Consider the following 7,554-nt stretch of genomic DNA (forward strand, 5'->3'; position numbering starts at 1 on the left):
GTCTTGTAGAAGCAAGTTGAAAATAAATAATGTTTGATGTTGTTGAAAAGTCAAATCTGCATAACATCCTCCTGGTTTAACAAAGTGTCTAAATGCCATTTTCTCATGGGTCACCAGTATCTTAATTAGGTAATCTTCACTGTATTTACAGGCCTAGTTTTCATGAATAAGCACCTTTTGAATAGAACATAGTGAAAATGAACCAAATTCACCTTGTGTTGTACAATTATGGTTCTGCGTCAACGGAATGTTTGTGGTTCCAGAATCAATTTTCGTACAGCTAAGCATTCTTGGAGGTCTGGAAAACAGTGAGAATAAAATATGTAAAATGATGTATATGATTTGTGGCGGTATACAAAGTGGTAAATATATTCAACTCATGATCCAGTTTCACAATCAACACAACTTAATGATCAAGGATAATGTGGTCAGGACATTCTTCGAGATATTTTTGATAGTTGAGTTCCTAATCAAGCATATCCTTAACTGATCTTTGAGAGGCCTAGATCACAGAATGTAATAACAGAAATAGAAAGTGGAGTATTTTCTTTTTCTTTTCTAATTTCCTCCTCATGCCTTGACTGGAGTTATTGACTCATACTAAGCTATAGTCCCATGGCTTTTGGCTGACTTGTGGTACCTCTAGTGCCAATTTTTTATTTGTGAGTGTGGACTCTCTGGGCAGGCTATGTAATTGTGGAGTTCATCAGCCCTTGCTCAAATACTACACCCACACACTTTCCAGTGCAAGTCAATGGATAAGCACTGAGAAGTGGGAGCACTGAGGATCTTTTGTTTTTGCTTCTAGCGACCTGACCAGTTGTAGCACCACTACTGTCATCCTGGTTGAGACTGACTAACTGCTTCCTGTCTGCATGGGCTAGGTCAAGAGGAAGGGACATTTCTTAATGGTTTATTCCTTTCTAACTTATGTTCCTGTTATTGATGGAAATAAATGTGGGGGAGGGGTGGGGTGACAGAAAATTCAAACTTCAAATATCATTCTTCATTTTAATGAGAATTAAAGAAAGCCATTACAAAAGAGGAGACAAGTTCAGCTTGTGTCACACCTCTTTGCTCAAGTGTCTTTTAGTCTAAAGCCTTGACAATATTGGTACAGTGCCATCACTGCTGTGAGAAACTGCTTCTTGTGACAGTAATAGTGATCTGGTAAGAAAACATGTTGTTTAAATTAGCCTGTGACTTATTCTGTAAATCAATATTTAGCTGTCAAAAAACTTACAAAAAGATCTTGAATGATGTATAAATAGTATAGTAGCCCACCACATGCATGTGTGTGTGTGTGAAGTATATGGTACTGAAGAAATAAGGATGCCCTGATGAAAAGGCTAAGTCCTGCAAGTCCATCAGCAGTAGTTTACTTCCTATATACAGCAAATACATATTTATTACTGATCTTCAATTCAGAACAAAGTTAATGTAATAAAAGCAGTTAACAGTCACAGGTTTGGTAAGTTTCTTCCTTGCCACCATCAACTAGATGAATATTTTCAATCTTGAGAGCCATAACATATCCTAACATAAATCAATGACTGAAAACCCTTAAGTATAGCTATATCCAATTTAAGCAGCAAGTGACCCTATTCCATTTCTGACAGGAACAAGGTCTTTGTCAAAGTCTATTTAATATTCGTAGCAAAACATAATCAATTATTCATTATCAAATTCTTCTAATTTGTCTAAAGTTGTAGTGGTTGTCTTTTCTTTCTTTTCAAATTCTATGAGTTATACAAGACAGGAGATTGTGATACTACCTTTTTATTTTGATTTTTTTAAGTCACTGGATTTGGAGATATTTGTGCTGTTTGAAAGAGTTCTTCTTAGAATTAGTCATGATAGCTGCAGCCCAAAAGTGAGTTGTGTTTTTTTTTTGGCAGTAAATGGTTCCATGTTAGATCAATAATATACTTATTTACATCAAATAGATATAAAACAAATAATGGTCAAGCAGTGAACCCACTTGCAATACACCCATCAATACATACACATTTATATGTTTCTCTGTAAATAAATCTTCCTCTTTTTATTCTTGTATCTCTCATTTATCATTGCTTTTTCATCTCTCTTTAACTCTTCCTCTTGCCTGTTAATCTCTTTCCATCTTGGCATCCTTCTTCAGTTTTGGTGCTCTCCCAATATGCCAATAAAGTTCATGTAAGGATGAATGGCTTTCTAAACCAGTGTGAGAAGGTTGTGGTAGTAAATGATTTACAACTGTGCAAAACACACGTACTGTTTAGATGTAAATTCAAATGCACAACTAAAAAAAAAGAATCATAGTGTAGTCCACAGATGAGGGAGGAGGTAGAGATCCATGGGCGTTAATTGACCTTCAATACCTTGTCCAAGCAGCCATTATGCCTGTGTGAGTGTTGGAAGTCTGTTTAACTATGGCATACATCGCAGCCCAAACCAGTTCTGTTCTTATCCAATATTAACATGCATGAAGTTCCTGATGGATAGCTCTTAGGAGCAAGAAACTTGATTTTTTTCCTGTTAACGTAGCGACACTGAGGCCAATTGTAACACATGTTTGTCTGTTTAACATGGAATCCACGTAAAACATCCTATACCGAATGTACTTTTCACTAGAGTCCTTTGTGTGTAACTCTCAGAGGGACTCTTAGAGATGGATTCTAATAAGTAATGTGTCTGTGTGCAGGTAGTACTTGAAGACAGCACTGAAATATTCATAGAGTCTGACATTTGGAATTTGAAAAATAAATTATCTCTGTGTCTTTTGAACTCTATAAAAAATTTCAATTACATTTTCAATAATGTGTCTAGAAAAGATAGATAACATTTTCCATCTATCTCTGTTTAGGTGGAGATAAATACGGAACTGTTGAAACTTGTTAAAGGACTCTTCTAATGAACAGTCTCCTGAGAATATTTTTAATCCTTTCCTCCACTCCAGCTCCATGAGCAGAACTTAATCAAAATTGTGGATATAACTTGATTTGTATTCCTTATTATCGTTGTTGCCTTTCCCCTTTTGTGTAATCATATCAAGTAGAAGGAAGTATGGGGGAGCATGTCCCTAGGGCTTTTCTGATCTCTGGTAGAAGTTCTGGGGAAACCCTGGGGTAAATGGCCAATTTTAGTCAATTATGCCATCTCCAAATTTCCCACTGATCTTCTTTTGAAATCATGGTGGAGAACCCCTGTGACTATCTCAGGCATGTATAGTTCCAAAACAAATGAACAAATTGCACAGTGTGTTGGATGGAGCCTCGACATATTGGGCCATCAAGTTATTACAATTTTATTTGGGTGTGCAATTATTCATGTTGAATTCACAATAAAGAGGTGCTGAGAAGAGGCCAACTCAAAAGATAGGAAAATTGCACTCCTAGGTTACTCCTTCAGACCTACCGAGATTCATTTTCATAGCAGGAGGAGGTATGGGTAATTTTTCTGCCCTGCTTCTTCAGCAATGAATGGTTATAGTGCTCAGGCAGTCTGTAAAATGGAGCGGGGAAACAAATTAATAATGCCTTAAAAGAAGGAATCTCACCCTAACTGAAAGAAATGGGCACAACTGAACTGGCAAATTAGGGGTTAAGGGATAGGTTGAACTGGCAAATTAGGTTAAGGGATAGGTCAATAGAGCTGCAGTGGCAGCCATTTAAGGGGATATTTCAGAATACACAGAATAGATACATTATGATGAGGAAGAAAAATTCCAAGGGGTGGACCCATCATCCATGGTTAACTAAAAAGGTTAAAGATAGGATCAAGAAAATGCACCTAATTCGCGCAAAGATGGGTGGCAGGTCAGAAGATTGGACAGAATATTTTTTAAAAAACAAAGAAGAACTAAAAGATTAATAAGGAAGGAAAAATTAGAATGAGAGAAAGCTAGCTAGAAATATAAAAACAGATAGTAAGAGTTTTGATTGATATTTAAAAAAGAAGAGTTAACAAAGTGAGCATTGGTCCTATAGAAAGTGAGTCTGGGGCTTTATGACGGGATAATAAGGAGACGGCAGATGAATTGAACAGGTATTTTGCATTGTTCTTCACCATAGAGGATACAAGTAACCTACCAGAAATAGCTGTAAATCAGGAAATGGAGGGAGTGAGGAACTCAAGAAAATTACAATCACCAGGGAAGTGGTGCTGAGCAAATTGTTGGAGCTGCGGGCTGACAAGTCCCTGGGTCCTGATGGACTTCATCCTAGGATCTCAAAAGCAGTGGCTAGGGAGATAGTTGACGCGTTGATTTTATTTTCCAAAACTTCCTAGATTCAGGGAAGGTTTCATTAGTTTGGAAAATAGCAAATGTAATTCCTTTACTCAAAAAGGGAGGGAGACAGAAAGCAAGAAACCACAGGCCAGTTAGCTGAACATCTGTCATAGGAAAAATATTAGAAGCTATTATTAAAGATGTTATAGCAGGGCACTTTGAAAAATTCAAGATAATCAGACAGAATCAACATGGTTTTGTGAAAGGGAAATCATGTTTAACCAATTTATTGGAATTCTTTGAAGAAGTAACATATAGAGCCATAGAAAAGCTATGGCACAGAAGGAGGCCATTCAGCCTATCGTGACTGCGCTGGCTGCAAAAACTAGCCGCCCAATCTAATCCCACCTTCCAGCACCTGGTCTGCAGCCTTGCATGTTACAGTACATTCAGGTATCTCTTAAAGAGTTGAAGGTTTCTGCCTACACCACCAGACAAAACAGTGAATTCCAGACACCCACAACCTTCTGGGTGAAAAAGTTTTTCCTCATGTCCCCTCTAATCCTTCTACCAATCACCTTAAATCTGCGGACCCAGTAATTGACCTCTCCACTAAGGGAAACAGGTCCTTCCTGTCTATCTAGGCCCCTCATAATTTTGTACACCTCAACTGAGTTACCCATCTGCCTCCTCTGTTCTGAGGAAAACAACCATAGCCTATCTAATCTTTCTTTGCAGCTGCTACGTTCAAGCTGTGGCAACATTCTTGCGCTGTGGATATAGGGGAACCGCTGGATGTACTGTACTTAGATTTCCAGAAGGCATTTGATAAGGTGACATATCAAACATTATTACAGAAAATAAAAGATCATGGTGTAGGGGACAATATATTGGCATGGATGGAAGATTGGCTAAATAACAGGAAACAGAGAGTAGGCATAAATGGGTCATTTTCTGGTTGGCAAGATGTAACAAATAGTGTGCTACAAGGATCAGTGCTGGGGCCTCACCTTTTTACAATTATATAAATGACCTGGATGAAGGGATTAAAGGTATGGTTGCTAAATTTGCTGATGAGACAAAGATAGGTAGGAAATTAAGTTGTGAAGAAGACATAAGGGGGCTACAAAGGGATATAGATAGGTTACGTGAGTGGGCAAAGATCTGGCAGATGGAGTATAATATGGGAAAATGTGAAATTGTCCATTTTGGCAGGAAGAATAACAAAGAAGCATATTATCTAAATGGTGAGCGATTGCAGAACTCTGAGATGCAGAGGGATCTGGGTGTCCTTGTGCAAGAATTGCAAAAGGTTAGTATACAGGTACAGCAAGTAATTAGAAAAGCGAATAGAATGTTATTGATTGTGAGAGGAATTGAATACAAAGGTAGGGAGGTCATACTACAATTATACAGGACATTGATGAGACCATATCTGGAGTCCTGTGTACAGTATTCTCCTTATTTAAGGAAGGATGTAAATGCATTGGAAGCAGTCAGAGGAGGTTTACTCGTTTAATACCTGGAATGGGTGGGTTGTCTTATGAGAAAAGGTTGGACAGGCAAGGCTTGTATCCACTGGAGTTTAGAAGAGTAAGAGTTGATTTGATTGAAGCATATAAGATTCTGAGGGGTCTTGACAGGGTGGGTGGGGAACGGTTGTTTCCTCTTGTGGGAGAATCTAGAACTTGGGGGTAACTGTTTAAAAATAAGGGGTTGCCCATTTAAGATACAGATGAGGAGAATTTTTTTCTCTGAGAGTCGTGAGTCTTTGGAACTCTCTTGCTCAAAAGGCGGTGGAAGCAGAGTCCTTAAACATTTTTAAGGCAGAGGTAGATATGTTCTTGATAAGCAAGGGAGTGAAAGGTTATCGGGGGTAGGCAGGAATGTGGGGTTGAGGTTACAATCAGATCAGCCAGAATCTTGTTGAATGGGGGAGCAGGCTCGAGGGGCCGAGTGGCCTACTCCTGCTCCTAATTCGTATGATATGTTCAGTAAGGTCGCTTGCCTTTGAATCTGCAAAGAGAATAATGAAATCAGTATATAGTTGTAGGGTGGAATGTGTAAGGTGTGAAGAGTCTCGTGAAGCCTAGACACCAGCATAGAACTGTTGGGCCAAAAGTCCTGTTTCTATGTTGTATCACTCACCTCCTGTCACAAGTATTCTCCTCACTAGTTCGGCAAGCTGTAGTGAGTGCCTGTTTGATACCTGCAGCTTGCTGAAAAAAGGTTAGATGTCTGAACTCGCGAGTGATTTGGGCCTCCTGCCGATGGCAAGCTGTCAATATCTTGCCCATCCAGTGCCCACCAGGAACAGTGCCCAACCAGAAAATATCTGCCATAGTCTCCAACCCAAGCTGAAGTTACTTCAGAATTAACAGCGGTTTCAGATCAAATCAAGAGAAGTACTGACATGGGACATGTGCTGTTGCATGAAGCTTTTTCTTCAAAAAATTGTTCTGCAGCATCATCCTTCCCCTTAATGAGAACTAGGGATTAACAAGAAAAGTAATTGCTTATTTATGAGTGATGTAGAAATATTAGATTGATGCAGAAAGGGGGTTATTCTGAGGTTGAATTTTGATGTATGAGTTTAATGTATGCTGCTTTTAGTTATGATGCCTGTCTGCCCATATTTCTGTGTTAAGTGTGAATGTATATTTTTTGCTTTGCTTTACCCTTTACTTTTGATAAACATGAAGTATGAGCAAAGACAGTGCTGTAGCCAGGTTTTTCCAAATTTTAAATTCTAAGATTCTGACAGCATCTGGACAACCCAGTTACTAATATTGAAAATATTTAATCTGTAGTTTTGGACAGTAATGGTTTTCTAATATTAGTCTATGATAATCATAAACATAAAGACTACTGAATGCTGATGGGTACTTTACATTGCCTTCCACTCCTAGGTGATTTGAGAAACTTGTGGGTTTTCTGTGTGCTGTTTTCAGTGCACTGGTTAAGTCAAATTTTGTATGCATTCTCTTAACAACGTCACTAAAACATTTAAAATGGTTTTGTTTTAAATTGCATGATTTATAAAATACCGAACAAAGGAATTTGATACCAGTGTGCTAAAGGTGGTGCACAGAAGAATTGCAACCCTCATGAGGAAAGTATTCCCTTGAGTTTGGAAGATTAAGAAGTGATCTAATTGTGGTGTTTAAGATGATTAAAGGAGTAGGATAAAATAACTAGAGCAAAACTATTTCCCCTAATGGGGAAGTCTAGAACAATTAACCTTAAAATCAGCGCTCGGCTATTCATGGGTGATGACACAAAGCACTTCTCACAAAGGGAGGTGGAAATCTGAAACTCTCTTCAAAAAGCTGTTGAGACTCAGT

The sequence above is a fragment of the Heterodontus francisci genome, chromosome 16, assembly GCF_036365525.1.
Source record: "Heterodontus francisci isolate sHetFra1 chromosome 16, sHetFra1.hap1, whole genome shotgun sequence".
Classification (NCBI taxonomy): Eukaryota; Metazoa; Chordata; class Chondrichthyes; order Heterodontiformes; family Heterodontidae; genus Heterodontus; species Heterodontus francisci.